Genomic DNA, 20,781 nt, shown 5'->3' on the forward strand with positions numbered 1-20,781 from the left:
ATCTCCAGGATTTATTTTGTATTTTAATGCTCATTTTCCTGTTGGCTATTGCTAATCTTTCCATTTCTTATGTGTTCTGCTGCTGCTAACATAGAAGAGTTGTGGAGATCATTATTCAGTGTAGACATTTAGCACAGTGACATGGGATTATGATGACATTCGAGGGCAAGAGAAGAAAATGATGTGAGGAGAGAAAATAAGGTTCTACATAAACAGACAGAATCATCTGGAATATTCTACTGGTAGTTTCTTGTTGCAGTGGTTGCCAGCCAGGTGTTTAGATGAGAGGAGCTGCTCAGCCTCAGAACCATTGGCACTCTGGGCTGGGTAATTCTTTGTTGTGGGGGTTTGTCCTGTGTGACTTTTAGCAGCATCTCTAGTCTCTACCCACTAGATGCCAGTAGTGCCCCCCATTCGTGACAACCAGAAATGTCTCCAGACATTGCAGAATGTGCCCCAGGGAGCAGAATCACCCCCAGTTGAGAGCCACAGCTTTAGATGGAGGGACTGAGGTCTGCGCACTCGGGGAATGCAGGCTAACTCCAGGGGTGGACTGTTACTTGCCTGATAAGCCAGGGGAGTCCCTTGCCAGTTGGCTGACAAGCCAGGGGAGTCCCTTGCCAGTTTCCCTGTGTAGAATACGGAGATGTAGCATCTTCCACAGGGCAGACTGGCTTAGTAATCAATAACATAGGCTCTGAAGCCAGACAGCCTGGGGTCAAATCCTGCTACGGCCATTTGCTGTGTCACCTTGGGAAAACTGTGTAGCCTCTCTGAGCGTTTGTCTTTAAAACAGGAGAGACTATCACACCTACCTCCTGGGTTGTTGTAAAGATAAAATGAGTTAACGTGTTTTGAAAGCTCAGAGGAGGTTCTGGTGCACGGTAAGAGCTCACTAAATGTTAGCTAGGAAGGCTAGAATCAGTCTGAAGACCAAGGCCAGGAAATGTGGGCCAGTGTTGTTTAACATACCCAGCCGTGGTTAGCTCAATGCTAGGAAGGCCCCCCGAGTGTTCCGGGAGGTTGCAAACTTGTGGCCTGTCTACATCACATTTCCAGATGTATTTTGTTTGACTGGCAAAGTATTAAAAATACTCAAATTAGCTGCCAGCATTGAAAAGATCAGTATTTTCACTTTCAAATGTGGATTCCTGGTTTGAAAACTGGGAAGAGCCGGCCACCTGAATGCATCGCATCCTGGGTCCCCTGTAGCAACAATCAGCTGGGCGAGGCAGCATTGACCCTTTGAGACAGGGCTGAGCATGTCCAGTCAGTGAGCCATTCATGACACGCAGCTGACCCCTGCAGGCTCAGGCACTTGTGATGGCTGTTAAAGATGTTTTTCAACCTCACCATTGCCGACATTTGGAGTTCGATAAGTCATTGTTTTGAAGGGCTGTCAAGTGCATTATGGAATGTTTAGCAATAGCCCAGGCTTCTATCCACTAGATGCCAATAGCATCCCACCCTCCTCCCATCTGTGACAACAACATTGCTGAATGTCCCCTGGGGGGCAGAATCACCCTGGTTCAAACCCTTCTTCTAAACTGAAGGGTCTGTATTCATAAGCTAGCCTAGGAGGTTAAAACAAAGAAATAAAATAAACAAAAATTAGTCTCTTGCTGTAAAGAAACGTCTGGCACATCATAGGAACTTGATAAATATTTAATGAGTGAATAAAAACATCCACTTCCCTCAGCCCCACCACCATTCTTGAATCTGACATAACCTGAAAGGGGCTCTGAAGCCTAACAATAATAGCAACTTAAGAGGAGAAATTAGTGTTAAAAATAAATATAATAAATTCTTGGCCAAATGTTCCCAGCGAGCCTGTTCCCACATAGCCAAGTGAAGATGCGCTCCATTCTGTCATTTTCGTTATTGAGCTGCAATTTGTAACGAGCATCCCATCACCCACAGACCCAGGAGATGCTCAACAGAAAGCGTTTCACTGCCAAACAAGATTGGGAAACGATGAAGGGTGGATCATGGCTCCGCTGAGAGGTGTATGCTGTGCATTAGCATATTGGCAGTGCTAAAATCAAAGATCAGCAGCAAAGAAGGCTGCTGCTTAATGCACGGTTCTTTGGGATGTTTTGACTCCTGTTCATTTAACACCTGTTATTATCCTCCGGGCAAATCCGGGAGCCCTGGCATGGAGCTCCCCTCTCTCTGGCAGGTGTGTGGGGATGTGTTCTATTGAGGTCAGGAGCTGTCTGGCTTGCCTTCTTATGGCTGCAGAGGGGATGGGGTGCTCCTTGGTGACTTGTCCAGTCTCGAAAGCTGGCCTTGCTCCTCTCGCTAATGAGGGGCTGGCCTTAAGTAGCAGTTAATCCACTTTGCAGCCTGGGTGGTTGGGATGGGAAAGGAGGTGCTCATGGAGGCAACCATGGAGTCCTGAGATATAAAACTACTACAGAGGCCCAGCCGGTGTGGCTCAGTGGATTGAGCATCGTCCCATACACCAAAAGGTCACTGGTTCTCTTCCTAGTCAGGGCATATGCTGGGGTTGCAGGAGGCAGCCCATTGATGTTTCTCTCTCCCTCTCCCTTCCTCTCTCTCTAAAATTAATACAAATATATTTTTAAGAAGATAAAGATACCACAGAGGTGGGAATGAGAAAGAAGGGGAGGAAAACCAGAAAAGGGTTGAAAGAGGAAAAGAGGAAGGTATGAAAAGCAGAGATGATCAACACCTTCAGACAAATCTCATTTCTACTAGTTAAAAAGAAAGTGGGATGGGAAGGTAATATTTGATAAGCATTTATCATGCATTTGGTACTTGCTAAGGGTTTTATCTTTTACCCACTTCAGTAAGCTTCCCAAGAATCTCCTGAGGTAATTGTGTTATCTTCATGTTATAGAGGAAGAAATGGAAATTTGAAGAGCATAAGCCTGACTCAAGAGCCCATTTGTTCACCCCAAATTCAGGATCTCTCTTTATTATTGTGCGTTCCTACTCAAAGATGGCTGCCTAACCAAAGACTGCATTTCCCAGGCTCCCTTGCATCCAGGTATGGCCCTATGAGTAGTTTCTATCAATGGAAGGTGACCGGAAGTCATGTTGGTTTTGGAGCTCTGGTGAGTTCTCAGTTGCATCTTTCCTGTCCACCAGTTTGGAGCAGAGGACTCTGAAGTATTAGGGGTTGATGCAACCATAATATGGGAGAAATGTGAGTCCTTCACCCACCACGTGGAGGGAAGCTGTGAGTTAACCAGAAACTCCTTCCTTTGACTAACTTATGAACTGCTATTGGGTCAAGCCACTGGCATTTTGGAGTTTGATGCAGCACTTAGTTATTTTACCCAGCACACTGCTTCTCCTGGCACTTCAGTCCACTTGCCATGCTCCCATAGTGAGGCTTAGGGCCATCACCGAGTTTCCACATACAAATGTGTATGTGTTGGGGGGGGGGGGGTCCCCTCCTCAGAGGATGAACAGATTGGAAGGTCCCTTGTAAGTCTCTTCCTTTTCTGAGCTTCTCATTTTCTTTCTGTTGTTGTTGCTTTTTCTTCCAGGCCATTCATCCAACTCATTTACTGATTTCCCATTTAAAGAGTAGGGAGGGTAATTTAATGAACACCTGCTGTGTTCTGGGCACTGATTTAGGTGTTGGAGTTACAGAGGTGAGCAAAGCAAACTGGGCCCTTGCCCTTCTGGAGTAACCAGCAGTCACAATGGCAGAGCATTGGGAAGGATGGGGTGCCATGGTAGCCCTGGAGAGGAGAGCCAAACCCACACTTGGGGAATCAAGGATGCTCCCCAGAGAAAGCGATGTTTTAGCTGTGCTTTTAAAGACAAGTAGAGGTTATCTAGGTTAAGTGTGTGTGTGTGTGTGTGTGTGTGTGTGTGTGTGTGTGTGTGTGTGTCGGGGGTGGGGGGGCTGGGGGGGGAACAGGGGAGAGGAGTGGGGGTGTGGGTGAGAAAGAGGGCACAGCTTCTGCAAAGGCCAAGTGGAGAGGATGTAGTCCATCCCCAGGAACAATGAGTCCAAAGGCCTGCTGGAATGTGAAGGTGAAGTGGAAAGTGGGGGATGAGGTGGGGTGCATTGCAGTCCAGGCTGCAGTCAAGAAGGTCCTAGTCACCTCCCTTAGAGGAATGGGGAGCCATGGGAAGTTATTCAGCAGGGGTGGGGCATGCCCAGGACCCACCTAAATGACCTTATAGACACACTTGTGTCCTCAATCCCTTAGTTTCTAAACCCTAAAGCAGGGGTTCTCAACCTGTGGGTCGCGACCCCTTTGGGGGTCAAACGACCCTTTCACAGGGGTCGCCTGAGACCATCGGAAAACACATATATAATTACATATGGTTTTTGTGATTAATCACTATACTTTAATTATGTTCAAATTGTAATAATGAAAATACATCCTGCATATCAGATATTTACAATACGATTCATAACAGTAGCAACATTACAGTTATGAAATAGCAACGAAAATAATTTTATGGCTGGGGGTCATCACAATATGAGGAACTGTGTTAAAAGGTCATGGCATTAGGAAGGTTGAGAACCACTGCCTAAAAGCATCCATGATCTTGGGGACATTTGGGTGTTGCTTTGCCTTGGCTCAAGCCCCTGCAATCCTGGGCTTCCTGCCTAATTCAAGACAGCTTAAGGTCCCTGTTACTGGGACAGTTCTAGCCAGATGCCCACCTCTGCTCTACCAGTGTGATTTCTTCTAAATTCTACCTCCTACTCTTGTCCCAGGGCTTCCCTCTCTGTACACACTGCCTCACCCAGTGAAGGGCTCACCTCATGTCACTTGCCCCTGAGGCCCTAACCAGAGCTGCTAATGGTGAACCTTGAGGCCAGACCCACTTCTCCATGACTCACAGGCTTCATCTCAATTTATTCTTCATAACAAAGTTATCAACAAGAATGTGAGCATTATTTCCAGATGAGGAAACCAAGGCTGGGAGAAATTAGGTCACTTTATCAGTTGTCTATTGTTGAGTAACAGAAGCTAAGTGGCTTAAAACGATAACTTTTGTAATTGCTTATAATCCTGTGGGTCAACAGTTTGGGCTGAGTTAGGTGGGGGGTGGAGAGTGTGTTCTTCTGATGCTATTACTTGGGACCTGGCAGATAGGTTAGGGGCTGGATGATCCTACATGGCTTCACTCACAAGTCAATGGTTGATTCTGGTTATTGGCTGGGCCTTCTCTTGATGAGTTCTCACCTGTCAGGACACCACACTCCATGAAGGTGCGGTTGGAAGCTTTAAGGCCTCTTGAGGCCTGAAGTCAGAATTTTTACCATATCACTTCCACCGCATTCTACTGGTCAAAGCAAGCCCAAGGATGGCCCAGATGCATAGAGGTGGAAAGGTGGACTCCACCTCTCGATGAGCGGACTGCAGTCACATTGCAAAGGGGGTCAGTAAAGGATGGGGGAAGTAGTGCAGCATCTTTGCCAACAGCCTCTCCCATGGGAGAGATTCCACAGGACTGAGTGGCATCTACCTCTCCTCTCTCCTGTGACAGCACCTGCGGAAGGAACCCCTTCTCCCACTCCCCCAAACCCACCGTCAACATGGTGCAGAGGGTAGGACAAAGAATGTGAAGTCAAGAAAACCTGGCTCCAAGCTTTGTTCATATTAGCTATGTGTCTTTTGGCCAGTTGCTTACCTACCTCTCTGCCCTCATTCAGTATTCTCCTGTGTATCATGAGGATCTGATAATGTTATAGGTTGATGGTGAGGGCTGCTAACTATGTAAGCAAGGGCCTGGCACCGAGTAGGCACTCAAGCAGCTGTAGATGATGGTGGTGGTGGCAATTGCTGGCCTGGGAGAAACCAGTCACATTTCCATCACCAGCTTTCAATGACTCATGAGCCTCCGTGTTCAGCAAATTGCAGGGCACTCCCTTGGGCGCACTGGGAGGGGGCTCCTAAAGGTTCTTGATCAGGTTCAGGCTAAGAAGCAGAGGGTGGGGAGTCAGAAGATGGGCTCAGCCTCAGTTCAGACATGCCAAGTCCTCCCTTGCTCTGGGAAACTCTGAGGAACGCTTTCCCACGTCTGAGGAGAGACCCATGACACCAGCAAGGTGGGGACTCACCTCCTCTCTAGGGAGTAAACTTCTGAGGCTGGGAAGAGCAGCCCGGGCTCCTGAATTCTAGGCACACCCGTCACCCCATTTTTGCTCCCTGTGGGTAGTAAGCTGTGCCTTTTGGGCAAGCCACCGAGCTTCCTTTGGGACTCAGTATCCTCATCTCTAAAGTGGAAATAATAAGACCTGTGCAACTAGAAACACAGATTTATTAACAAGTGCTCCCATTTACAGAGCCCTTGCATGTGCTGGGGTATTTTTAATTACAATATTTTGTTTCATCTCATGTCATCCAACATAAAGAAGGGTTACTCTTTCCATTTTACGGAAGAAAGAGAAGCCCCAGAAGATCAATATCTTTCCCCAAACTCAGAGCTGGTAAGAAGCAAAGCCAGGTGTCTGACTAGAGAGCCCTTGTTTTCATCCATTAGATCAGTGATGGTGAACCTATGACAAGCGTGTCAGAGGTGACACGCGAACTCATTTTTTTGGTTGATTTTTCTTGGTTAAATGGCATTTAAATATATAAAATAAATATCAAAAATATAAATCTTTGTTTTACTATGGTTGCAAATATAAAAAAATTTCTATATGTGACATGGCACCAGGGTTATGTTAGGGTTTTTCAAAACGCTGACACGCCGAGCTCAAAAGGTTCGCCATCACTGCACTAGGTGATCGTGTACCTGGGTTGCGGGAAAGAGAAGCGTGGAAGGCTGGAAACAGTAGAAACCTAATATTCCATTTCTGACCCACAGTTACTTGTCCTAGTTTTCAAGCTGAGAACACCTCAGAGCTCCTCTTCTAAGTGCTGAAGCTTGTGCCATCGGAGAGCCCCGGTGGGTGTCAGGCCAGGCTTGCCTCTGCGCATGGACCAGGGCTGGGAGAATCCCGGATCTGAATTTTTGACCAGCCCAGCAGGACTTTCTCTGTCTGGATTCAGGCTCTACTTTGGCCACCACTTTGTTGTGTGACTTCAGGGCAATCCCTTCTCTTCTCTGGGCCTCCTTCCTGGACACATACTGAATAGTTTGGGCAGGGTCACATTAATGAGTTTGACTTCCTGTCCAGCAATATTGTGTCCCAAGAAATTGATGCTGTATTGAGGTGGAAACTAGGACCTCGAGCCCTGATATTTGGCAATAAAAGGAGTGCCAAAAAATCCTGGCCTATACCGCTTTGGGCCAGGAATAGGTGATGTAGGGAAAACTCTCTGCTGTGTCCTGTGCACAGCCACATACCCAACACTTCCTGTCCAGGTTCCCCATCCAGCATGGGGTGGGGGGTGGGGAACAAAAAGAGTATGAGCTTTGGAATCAGAAACACCAGTACAATCTTGGGCAAGTTCCTTGACCCTTCTGAGCTTCTATTTCCTCATCTATCAAAGGGGTGAACCCTGTCCACTGTGCAGGGGTTTGGTGTGGATTACACAGGAAAGTGTGCAGTGTAAGAACATGGCAACCACTCAAGAAATGGAAGCTATTATATTATTATCCTAATCCACAAGCCTACATGTCTGCCGGACCCCTTCTGCTCTGAAGAGAGGGGCCTGATACATTATATAGGGGCAGGTAAGTCATTAGTTAATCCACTAGGGGCTTCAGCTCATTCTCTTGAGTATGTTTCCTGGAGGAATGGACTGAAAGGGGCCAATTATGACAGCCCTCCCTGCCCCCCACAGTCTAAGGAGGGATTTCTGGCATCTCGGAGGTAGATTTCCTTTCCCAGGGCCCCTCCGACTCTCATGATTCAGGCTGCGCACGGGGGCTGCCAGCTCTTACTCTTTCCTCCCACATTTCCCAAATGCGCCTGAGTGCCAGGCCTTTGGTGCGGTGGAGTAATGAGTAAGATCCTCTCCTGCCTTGAGGAGCTAGCTCCATGGAGGTCGGCGGCGTGGTGCAGTCAAGGGCAAACCAGGAGAAGACAACCGTGAGTGAGTTCCCGGGGAGCCTCCATGCGCTGGCAGAGAACCCGCACCCCAAGCATGTTCCCAGCGCGCACTTGAAACCACTTGAATTTGGGTCTCGAAAACCAAGAAACCAGTTCTAAGTGTTTTCACCTCTCCCGCTGCTTCCTCCTAAATTTCATTAAGGCTGACAATTTGTATATCCACTTACAGGGTAATGTGATTTAAATGGCTGACCGTAACTGTTAGCAATGGAGTTTCCTGGGGCAGCGGGCGGAGGCGGCTGGGGACGCTTCCCAGGGCCGCGCGCACCGCACCGGTGCGGGTTTGGGAGGCCTGGAGGGGCTCCTGGGACGTGGTGTCGCCCCCAGGAGCCCCGAGAGACAGCCTCTTGGCCCGCTTCCCTCTTCACCCCGCGATCACTTTTGTTCTTGGAGGCTGAGATAGCTGCAGTTGTAGGCCTGCAATAAAACACACTTGACCACAAGGCCCTGTTAAGCCAGGACGGCGGGAGGAGAAAGCCAAGGCCGTTGGCCGGCGTCTCCATGCATGGTTAGGCGGAATTGATAGTGTGTGTCCCGCTTCGTGGCTTTCCGTTTTGTTTTGGTTTTGTAACTAAAACAGAGCCGAGGTCTCAGAGATGGGATATTCAGTTTTGTGTTTTGTTTTTTTTAAATTATTTTATCTCCTATCAATGTTTTACACTGTGTGTGTGTGTGTGTGTGTGTGTGTGTGTGTATTGGGGGGGAGGGGGGTATGGGGTGTGTGCAGCAAGCAGTTCCATGGTGGGTTGAATATGGGTTTGAATCCTGGCCGTGTCTCCCTCGGTGACCTCAGGCATGTCATTTTTCCCATCTGTAGAACTGAGCTGGCGTTCTTGCCTTGCCTAACGAATTATGAGAAGTATCTAGAACGGCACTGTCGAATCCAGGAGCCATTAGCCACAACTGACTATTGGAATTTGAGTTCATTAGGATAAAATGAATGATTCCCCTCCTCAGTCGCACTAGCCACGTTTCAGTCGCCACATCTCTGAAATGACAGAAGCTATAGCACTTTCCCACATGGAGGGCGGTTCTCCCGGAAGCTCTGGCCTGGCGCCCGCCTGCTCAGTGGCCTCCACGCCCTGGAATAGCACAGCACCTGTGGTTAGCAGGGGGTTGACGGAAATCAGAAAAATATCTTACCTGGAACACGTTCCCCAGAGTTTAGAATCTGAAACTCGCAGATCAGCTGTCTTTTTCTGGAGACCCCTTTTCTTGTATGTAATGTCCAAACCTGGGAAAACATTCCACAGAGAGGCAGGTACAACACAAGAACAGCCAAGATTACCAAATGCAAATGGACAGCTGCAATGCGGCAGGCGCTCCGTGTGCCCGTGGTCTGGACCGCATTAGTCAAGGTTCTTTTTAACTGCAGTCACAGAGTCTAGCTCCAGCTGCAGCAAACCAGACGCAAACTTGTTGGAAGATGTTGAGATGTCTCCTGGAATCCAAGGACGCCTCCAGCCATCGGGGTGGCTCTGGGGATCTCAGGGCAGAAATTCATGAATTCGCCCTGTGATGAGCTTTCCATGTGTGACAGAGCTGTAGAATCCACTGGGATAGTGGTAAAGCACAGCTTCCAGGCCCTCCCTTGGATTTTCAGGTTCACTGTGCTCTGAGCGAGTCCTGGGAATCTGTATTTTTCTAGACTCCTCAGGTGAGAAGGAAGCGGCCATCTGGAAACCTATGTTCCCAACCTATGCTCTCAGCTCTCCCGGCCTGTATTCTCATCATCTTGTTATCAGAATGAATGCCATGATCCAGAGGCATGGATCGACTGGAAGAGGATCGACTCACCCACGTGCTGTCCATTGTACAATCAGCACAATTGGCTCAAGCCTGACTCCTGGGAACTGGATTCCTAGAGTCACCATATGATCCAGCAATATCACTTCTGGGTCTATAGAGCCAAAGAATTGAAATCAGGATCAGGACGAGATCTCTGTTCTCCCATGCTCCTTGCAGCCTTGTTTACAAGAGTCACCATATGGGAGCAACCTAGAATGTTCCTGAAAAGATGAATGAATAAAGTAAATGTGTAATGTACATGCAAGGGAATATTATTCAGCCTTAAATTATAAAGAAGACCCTGTCAGATGTGACAACATGGAGGACACTGGGGGGACATTAGGCTGAGTGAAATTAACCCTGAGGAATCCATAATAGTCAAACTCATAGAAGCAGAGAGTAGAATGGTGGTTGTCAGGGGACTGGAGGGAGGGGGAGATGGGGAATTGCTGTTCAATGGGTATAAAGCTTCAGTCATGGGAAACTAAGAAATTCTAGAGATCTGAGGTACAACATTGTGCCTATAGCTAACAATATACTGGATTGTACAATTAAAATTTGATAAGTGGGTCAATTTCATGTTAAGTGTTCTTGCCACAATTTAAGAGAGAGAGAGAGAGAGAGAGAGAGAGAGAGAGAGAGAGAGAGAAGAGAAGAGAAGAGAAGAGAAGAGAAGAGAAGAGAAGAGAAGAGAAGAGAAGAGAAGAGAAGAGAAGAGAATTCTGATGAGTTCAGAGAGTTCAGACACATCTCCTGTGAGGGTACAGTACCATTTTCATTGCTTTCTTTTGTGACATCTAGGGGTGGAGGGGCCATTTGTCATACAGTCATAGATAATTGATACAAAAGAGCTATGCTTTCTTTTCTGTTGGGGGAAACATTTAAAAGTATTTCTCTAGCTATTTAGCATCCTGTTTATTTTGCAACTTTTCAGTGAAAAAATGGATAGTTAATCCTGGGAACCTATGACTTTTAAGGGGTGCTTGTTGATAGCCAAGGGTCTTGATCTCCTTTTTGCCCTCGGACTAAGTGTTCCATTTCAGAACGGAAGTGAATGGGTAAAACTATTCATGTGTGTGTGCAGATGGAAAAAAAGTCTGAACAGCAGTACACCAAAGTATTCACAGTAATTCTAAGTGGCAGAGTCAGAAGCAGCTCCTGAGTCACACTGGGGTCTCTGGGGGGTGGGGGTGGGGGGCTTCCCTGTGTACCTGGGACCGTGCTCAGCACCTAGTAAGTATACGGAAGTGTTGAATACATGAATGGGGAAAGAATTTTAGTAAGACTCATGGTGAGGCTTGGTGAAGAGGGAGAATTGGAAGATGCTTGTTTGACACAGAGCATCTGTGCTCCTCTAGGTTTCTCACCTGGGGCTGGCAAAGCAGGGGCCACTGAGTTGGGGCGCACGAGGAACTGTTCCACACAGTCGTTTGGAAGTCAGTCTCCTTGGCCAGCAGTTGAGGGAAATGAAGCCATGGTGAGCCTGGGGAGATCTTTCTGCCTGAGGCAGGTGGCAGAGGCTCCCAGAGAGGTGATGCATGCCTAGCCAATGGGTGAGTTTGCCCCTCGGATTTGAGGGTGCTGCTCCCTTTCTATGAATGTATTTAAGGTGCAAAGTAAATGAAGGACATCTTACTCATCTCCTCACTTGATCTCTTCCTTGCAAATGGGACATTTTATTACATAGTGTTCTGAAAAATGATTTGCACCTCAAAGTCTATTGGGCATGGCATTAATATGGCTACAGCTTTTTTTTGGTTGGGATTTATCTCTTTCAATCCTTTTATTGAACTGCTCTGAGTTCTTAGGCTTTAAGTGTTGTTTTAAACATTCAGAGTTGGATTTTTTTTAGTTTGAAAAGTTTAGTTCATTATGTTGATTATGATCATTGATATATTTTGAGCTTTGTATTTGTAATGCTCTTTATTTCTTCTGTTTCTCTGCCTTTCTTGTTCTTTTTGTATGATTTTTTTTCTCATTTCATTTTCCTTCCATTTTTTTGAAGCTACATTCCTGTGTAATTTTTAAAAAGTGGATACCCTAGATTACCTGAACATTTATGCTTATAAAATCTAATCAGTATCTTGTTACTCTTCTCAAACAATGTGAGGTTCTTAGATCATAATTCCATTTCCTCCTCCTAGTATATATGCTCTTATTTGACTAGTATATTAGTTGTTTGAAACCCCAAAATAGACTTTGTAATTATTTTATATAGCCAATATTAGTTTAGATTTTCAAACATATTTGCCAGCATCTTATCTCTTAGACCTTCTGTGATTTCAATGCATTTCCCCCAGTGCCTGGAAGTGTAGCTTTTAAATAGAAGTTCCTTTAGTGAGTTGGTGAGAATTGTCTCAGTTTTTATTTTCTTAAAAATATCTTATTTGACCATCAATCTTGAATGGAAGTTTTTCTGGATACAAAATGGACAATTATTCATACACTCCTTTAAGAGCTTTCAAATTATGTTGAAGATTTTGGCTTTATACCAAAATGCTACATTTCTATTTGTAATTCATAGTAGAGAAGTTGAAGAAGGAGAGGAGGGAGGACAGGCAGACAGACCGACAGGCTTGATTGCCAAAAGAAAAGTCCTTCTCACACTAGGCAGGACTACACCTAAGCGCCCTGTCTGAGGCCTTCACTTTATGGAAAGAGGAGAAAATGGATACTCACCTTTTTTTCTTGACCAGTTTTTCAAAATAGTTGGTGAAACGTATTAAAGTCAGTGCCATTGATCTGCTCCATTCTTCACTGAGCTCCCCCTCGCTCCCTCCCTGAGTAGCCACCGCCAATGGCCTCTTCCCCAGGCTGGCACCGGTGCTTTCCATCTTCTGGATGTAACTTCAAAGTACACGACGGAACTCAAATTTGTGCCACCAAATCAGTTCAGAGAAATTGATTTTTATTTTCTACAGCCAGAGTTTTGTATATTTTGGCATATTGTAAATAATCCTGTCCCTGTCCTATAGCACTGGGAGGTTTTACAAACCATTTACAACTCTAAAATGTGGAATTTTTTTGTTTTGTTTTTAGTTCTCTGTGAATAGAATTCCTCATTAACACATACTCATCCTTTGTTGGACATTTATTTATTTATTTAATTGTCCCCTGAGGACATGTTTATTGTTTTGAGAGAGAGGGGAGAGAGAGAGAGAGAGAGAGAGAGAGAGAGAGAGGAGAAAGAAGCACACATCAGTTCCTTCCCATATGTACCCTGACTGGGAATAGAACCTGCATCCTTTTGGGGTATTGAATGAAGCTCCAAAAAACTGAATCAACTGAGCCAGGGCTTTTTTTTTTTTTTACATTTACATTTTGAGAGATATAATGCATGCAAATGTGTTAGGTTATTTATATTTTCAGTAGAAGATAATGTAGGTGACTGCTAAATGAGGTTTTTTCCCTCCTATGGGAAAAAGTTTGCTGAAGAATTTAGTAAAATAAGCAGGTGGTGTGGGGCTATTTTATTCTATATAAGAGAGCTGACCTTCAGACTAAGCCACCTTTATTTCCAAGTTTTGAGCAAAAAGACTTGGGTTTGAGTCCTGGCTGCACAGCTACTGCTTGAGTGACCCAGGTCACTTACAAACCCTCTCTGAGTCTCAGTCTGCATATCTACAGAACTTGGACTAACGCTCCTTGTGGGATTTAAGATGGCATATGGTATTGCATGTTAAGAACAAGTTACTTGGAACCACGCAAATACTGGTATTTGCTTCCCCTTTTGCTTGCCGGTTCCATAAAGCTGGGCTGTTCAAGCCTCTGTGTTATTTGCTTGCCACAACTTAGAATCACAAACTTCAGGTTAAACATAATCAGACTGCATTTCTCAAAAACAAATATCTAATACCAGCTGATGTCAAATTCAGTAGAACATGTCTCCTACTTGTTTTTGCCAGAGCTACATCATCTAAACCTGTGGTGATTGTTCCTCACCAGTATTTAAAGTAACGTATAAAGAAGGAGCATAATATATTATCAAATGATTAAAAAGAGATAATACCCAATGCTGGTAAGTATGGGGTGAGACAGGTATTCCCATACATATGCCAGTCAGTGTGGCTCCTGAGTCATAAAAGGGCTCAAGTAGTCAAGCTCAGTAATCCTGCCTCTAGGAATCCATCTACGGAAACCCTCAGGGCCAGGTAGGTGAAGAAAAGTGTATGCCACAGCATGCTCATCGCAGCAGTATTTATGGTAGCGTGCTATTAGAAATGACCTAAATTTCAACAATGGAGACGTTATTAAATACATTGTGATACAACCAGATGATGAAATATTATTCCATCCTTACAGCATGGCTTACAAAACAGTTTCAATGACAAGGGGAAGAGTTCTGATGGGATATTGAAGGGGAGGGGCAGGCCATGGGAGAGTACTGTAGCTTGAACTCAGCTACGGGAGAAGCTGAAAGAAGGGCTCGCTCTTCACAGGCCCCGACAAGATGCAAAAACAGGGGCTTCCTTCTGCACCCCAGGAAAGTTTTTTGGGGTTCAAACGAGCAGATGTGTGGACTCACTGAGTGGATGGAAAGGAAGTCGGGGGAGGTGGGAGGGGCTTCCACGGGAGGTGGAGCCTAAATTCTTGGAGGAAGGGCAGGCTGGGCGATCACTGCCAGCAAGGGGCTTCTGGAGAGAAGCCCTGGGAGCAGGCAGCATCCAGTCCCTGTCACTTCCTAACAGGTAAGCAGCTCGGAGTGAGAGCCTGGGCTCAGTGGCCCACACCTGTGGGGCATGAACACAGGTGGGGTGGGTGTGGCCGGGCAGCAACCAGCTCCAGTGGAAGGGCAAGTCTGGGCCTGCGTTCCCTGCACCCTGAGAGCCAGGAGCTCATTAAAGAGGAGGGGAAGGAGCAATTATGTGCAGACTTCTGAAGGTAATGACCGCGAGGAGGGGTGACGCAGGAGGGCGTGCGTCCTCCACCCGGGGCCCCATGGCTGTGCCAGGAAGGCAGAGGGATGAAAGGAGGCTGGAGATGGCCTCCAGGGTCACTAGCTAAGTGACGGGGCCAGTGAATCAAGCAGGGCGGCCTGAGAGGCTGGGAGGGTGGCTTAGGGTTGGTAGGACTTGTAATGGGAGCCCTGGGGAGCTCTGGAGCTAGGAAGGGGCAGGCGTCAAAGGGGTGGGAGGTGCGGCTGGTGACTGAGCAGTGGGCCGCAGCGGGAGGAAGAAGCACCAGGGGGGCTGTGCCCAGGCCTGGACTTTGGGGGTGAAGGTGCTTTCTCGCCGGGGGGGCCGGGCTGTCAGATAGAAACGTGATGCTAATCACCTGTGTAAGTCAAAATCGTCCAATAGCCCATTCAAAACAGCGAAAAGAAAGAGGTGAAATGAATTTTGATAATTTAGTTCACCTGATATATCCAAACTATTTATCATTGCAATGGGAGATCCATATGAACATCGTTACTGAGGACTCATACTTTTCTTGTGCTAAATCTTTGAGACCCGGAGTGTATTTCACACAGGACTTGTAGATTCGGATGAGCCCCTCTCTGATAGTCGCGGCTGGTGGTGGCTGCTGTATGGACCAGCGCGGGTCTAGATCCAGAAAAGGTCTGTGCGAAGGTGGTAGCAGCAGCGAGCTTGTCCCAGGTTTCCATTTTGACTGTCCTGCAGGGTTCGAGGGCTGTGCGTCCTCCGGCCCAGAGCCATGGCAGGGCAGCCCCTGGGGCCTCCCTTCTCCCTGCTCTGCTGAGCCCGTGGGCTGGGCTGGCCTCCGCGCCCGGAATTAAACATTAAGCCTGGGTTTCTCAGGGATAGTTTGAGCGAAGGAACTTATTTTGAGAAAATTAACTTCTCTCTGTTCTGCAGTGCTCCTGTCTTCTGTGGAGTGGGTGGGCTGAGGAAGTGGGTTACCTGCTGCGTCCCGGGAACTCATGGGGATGGTGCTGGCAATTTAATTTGGAAACTAGAATTGAATTGGCTACAGCTGAGGTGGAGGAGGCGCATGTGAAACAGGAGCTGGTCGGCACAGGTAACCAGGTCCCCCGTGCGAATTCCCTCTGCTCCCAGGCTCCTCCTGGCTGTGGTAGCTCCTCCCCGATGCAGGAGAAAGGAATCAGCTGCTAGACCAGCGTTCTCAACCTGTGGGTCGCGTCCCCTTTGTCGGTCGAACGACCCTTTCACAGGGGTCGCCTAAGACCATCCTGCATATCAGATATTTACATTATGATTCATAAGAGTAGCAACATTACAGTTATGAGGTAGCAACGAAAATAATTTTATGGTTGGGTCACAACATGAGGAACTGTATTTAAAGGGCCAGAAGGTTGAGAACCACTGTGCTAGTCAGTTCCTGGGGTATGAATGTGGGGTGGGGGTTAAACAAACTTGGGTGCTGGATAATTCTGGGTTTGAGTTTCAGCTTTATGACCATGGGAGGGTTAGGCTGCCTTCCCAGCCCTCAGTTTCCTGATCTGTGAAGTGGGAACAGAAACACATGATTTGATGGTTTATTCAAAGGCAAAAAGAGTGATTGTGTGTAAAGCTCTCTACCTGGGTCATGAGGGCTCAATAGATGGGAAATAATGTGTGGGTTACGATTACTGTCATTACCATTATTATTCATGGAAGGGCCTGGGCTGAGTTTGTGGTTTGGGTCAGGAAAGCCAATGGGAGGATGATGGGGGAGGGCTGTCTCCTTACAAAGCCAGTCTGAAAGGGGTTTCTGAGGGTTGAAGGTGGAGCCAGAGGCCTGCAGACAGGTAGGGCGTGAGTGGGAGAGGCGAGGGGAGGCCCGGGAGCTGTCCTGGGCTGGCAGCAGCAGCAATTGGCCTTAACCATGAACTCTGTTGGGGAGTCATGCTCTTCCCCACAGGTTTCCAGCCCCACCTCCCATGTCCAGTGTTACCCAAACATTTCCAAACCAGCCTGACCCCTTTCTAATGTGTTCCAGATGCATTTGCAAGAAACTGGAAAAATGCGGAGCCAAATGGGAAATCGCACATTTATAGCACCGTGTTGGGCCTGCAGGCTTTGCCAGGGGGCACCCTGATCCAGGGGAGGGGTTGCCTCTACTCCTTCTCCTCCCTTTCTTTCCTCAAGGAGGACTGTGCAGCAGCCCCTGCCCACGTGTGGCATTTAGAGCTGTCCTGGATGAGATGGGGCTTGTTGCGGGCACATGCGTTGACCCTCAGACCCTTCAGGAAGTCTTTGGTTCACTCATTTTCTGAATATTTATTGAGTACCTGCTATGATTTGTATTTTTTAAAATTGAGACATAATTGACACACATTATTTTAGTTTCAGGTGTACTGTATTTCCTTAATGATTAGTGGTTTATAAAAGTATTTTTGATCTCGTGGACTCCCTGAAAGGGTCTTGGGGACCTCCCAGGGGTCCAGGGATCACACTTTGGGAATCACTGCTTTAAAGGAAAAGCACATGGGGCTATGAGAGCTTAAAACAGGGCAACACAACGCAGTCTTGGGGCCAGGTGACTAGAAAGAAAGAACATTAGAGAGTGTTGAAGGTGTGGGCAGAGCATGTCCAAAGGCCCAGTGGTGTGAACGTGCTGATACCCTAGAGGAGCTGAAAGGAGACCCTGTGAGTCCCCTGCCATAGGTACACTGGGGCAGCTGCATGCTACACGCCCCTAACATTCCTGCCACTAAGAACTTGTTGAGATGCTGTTGCATGCCAAGTGAAGACACCAGCTCTTTTCTCTTGGTGCCGACGTCTGCCAGGGCACAGCACATGCCATCCCCATGCAGCATGATAGGCAGAAGTGGGGGGTTTTGGGTTTCATATGTGTCCATATAAGGGGCACACAAGCCAGATTTGGAAAGGGAGGTTTCAGGTTAGTATTGAATGATGAGCAGGGGTCATCTGGGCACAGGAGAAGGTGTATGTACCAGGCTGAAGGCCAGGAGGCTTGCAGGTCTGGAAGCAAGAGGCCTCATGGCATAGGGGGGGTGGGAAGAGTGCACTTGGATAGTTGGGAGGCTGGGAAGGGCATTGGCTGCCCAGTGCAGTGGTGGATCACACCAGTTGACTCTGAGCTCTAATGCATTGTGGTTTATTGTTAAGATCAAAGGATGGGCCCTACCAGTGTGGCTCAGTGGTTGAACGTTGACCGATGGACCGGGAGGTCACAGTTCAATTCCTGGTCAGGGCACATGCCAGGTTGTGGGCTCAATCCCCAGTGGGGGGCGTAAAGAAGGCAGCCATTAGATAATTTTCTCTCATCATTGATGTTTCTATCTCTCTCTCTCCCTCTCCCTTCCTCTATCTTGTGGGCAGATCACTTCATCATTTTGAACCACTGTAAGAGGCTGCGCAGCCTAGAGTTTAAAGAACACAGATTCTGGAGCCTGTCTGCTTGGGCTCAGATCTCAGCTCTGCTACAGACAAGCTGTGTGACCTTGGACCAGTTACTCAACCTCTCTGTGACTTAGTTTCCTCATCCCTATAATAGGAGTAATCCTTGGACCTACCATGAGGGATTCAATGAGTCGTATGTGCAGTTATAGGGCTTAACTATAAGGCTTGACACATGCCTCATTCACAAGAGGGATGCTGATCCCACCCTCCGCACTTCAGCTGAGGCCATGGGAAGCATAGCACCTTAGCACTGGCAGCAGGCCTAGCGGTTCATCTGACTTAAAGTCCCATGTGACTCAGGAGATGTCCACTGACCCGTCTGTACCTAGACCACCCCTACTCTGTGCATCCTGGACGAGGAGCTTTTGGGCTGTGCTCACACATGCTCCGTGATGGGGAAATTGGAGTTGGGAGAACAGTTACCCAAATGGGTTCTCCTTCCCTCTTAGTAAGGGAACCAGAAGGGGAAAATAAAGTCAGAAAAGTGCACCTCTATGGTCTGTACCCCTTTCGTCCACTTTAGGAAAATGTGATGTACTTGTGCCCTCCTGCTGTTCTCCACGGCTTAGTTCTCTGAAGCACACAGATGAGCACAGGGAGTGAGCTAGAGGGGCAGCCATAACATCACCCAGCTCAGAAGGAGGGAGGAGCCACTAGAAAGAAGACACTTGACACAAGATGTGGTAGGCAAGCTCAGTTGCTCTAAATGATGCTGGTCCTGCGGCCTCGGAGCACGCAGAGGCCACTCCCGGTGAAGAGGACAGACCCTCCTAACGCTGCCTGCTGCTGGGCTGTGAGGGCCGGACTGGGCACAGCCCTTCCACGGCAGTGAAACTTGCTTCTGCAGAAGCTGCAAAGGTAGGGCCATCCCCAGACATTGGCCACACCACAAAGCCCACCCACCTCACCTTTTCCCCAGTGGGTTCCCCTGAGGATGGATTGTAGCAGAGGGGATCCAGGCCTCTTCTCGCTGGCCTCTGGCTATTGGGACCTTGCCCCGCGGGGATGCGTTCTGTGCTGTCAGCCCTGGAATGACTGCTTCCCGCCTCCTCACACAGCATAACCCTCTGACACATGGCCTCTTGCCCTGCGAAGCCCACAGCTGTTTCCAGGGACTCCTTGCTGTGTGGTAGAAGGCATGCCAGTGGTGCCCGCAGGTGCTGGCTCTACTACAGCACTGAGGCCAGGTGCAGACAGGAGCAGAGCTGGGCAAGGAAGAGTTCAGGCATCTGGGGCTGGACTGCACAGGTGGAATCCTGGCTTCACCAGCTCACATCCGGGCAGTCGGGGCGAGTGACCGACTACAGCTTGCTTGCCTGAAAAGTGGGAGAATAGCACCGACCCAGCAGGTGGCTAAGAAGGGTCACAGCACTTGGAATCGTCCCTGGCACATAGGAGGTGCTCCATCAATAGGAGGGTTGCTGTTTCCAGACATGGTGCTCACCCTTTGGGGGTGTGTGTGGCCTCACGCGCCCTCACGGCAGCCACTGACATTATGGAGCCTGTGGTATTTCCGTGGCAGTGCACGTTTGCACGAAACCTTACATTTTGTCAAGACAGTCACTGGACGGTTTCACTTGTCCTTGAAATGTCTTCACTTTGGGCCATGGGGTGGGGGTGGAGATTGAGTGCCTGGAGTCTGCACTTGGCCTTCAGCACCAGGGGGCTGGTAACCACTTCTGTCGAACTGACTTGGGGAGGTCCTCGCAGCCTGGAAGAACTCAGAGGGGATCTCTGGGGCACAAATCGAGTAATTTTATGCTTGCATACTTACAAGATGGGGCTTGCCAAGGCGGTGGGAGCCGGTGCCAGTGTTGCCTGAGAGGTGACCTTGCTGATGGTTTGCAGTGACCCCAATGAGTCGAAATGCCTGCAGAAGCGCACAGAGCCTTCTTGTCTACCTACCCGCCCTGGCGGTTCCAAGCCGAGCTCTCCCCCTGAGAGCAGGAGGAAGATTTTCACAGGCCAGATTTACTTCGAGTCAAGCAGGCCACATTTTTCATGAGCTTGGATAATGAGGTGTGGCGACCTCTTGTAATGAAAACGCGTCTTCCCCCCAGGAAGCCTGCTTCACGCCAGGGACAGTAGGCAGTGACTGACATGTGTGACTTCAGGAGATAACAAGACTAGAAAGATGCTCATAAATGATTGTCAGATCGCCAAATGGATGTGCACAGGGCGTTCTTCTGGCTGGGTGGTGGTGGGGGAGGGTGGGGAGAGAAGCGGGGGCATGCTTGGAGCATCTGGCTGCTGGTGGCCCTTGAGGCCCCATGGCCTGTGGACAGGGAATGGCCAGTTCCTGAGTAGGATCTGCAGGGTGAGTCTCTGTAAACATAAAACCTCAGGGGTGGGCTGGTCAGGTTTTCTGTCTCTATTCCCAACATTTCCCCTGAATTGCAGACCCTTAGATCCAGTCCCTATTTGACATCTTTCCTTGGGCATCTCAAAGACAAGGTCTCTTTTCCTCCCCCTACTCCGCAAATGGTCACTCCCCCCATCCCCTGCCCCAGCTCAGTGATGGTGCCATCAACTGTCTAGTTTGAGCTGCACATCCCATCCAGGCCCCACCCTTGACTCTTTCCTTTCCCCACATCCAATCCAGCACTAAGTTTTGTGGGCTTCACATTCAAAATACAGGGGGTAGGCAAAAGCAGGTTAATAATA

The sequence above is a fragment of the Myotis daubentonii genome, chromosome 14, assembly GCF_963259705.1.
Source record: "Myotis daubentonii chromosome 14, mMyoDau2.1, whole genome shotgun sequence".
In the NCBI taxonomy this organism is placed as follows: domain Eukaryota; kingdom Metazoa; phylum Chordata; class Mammalia; order Chiroptera; family Vespertilionidae; genus Myotis; species Myotis daubentonii.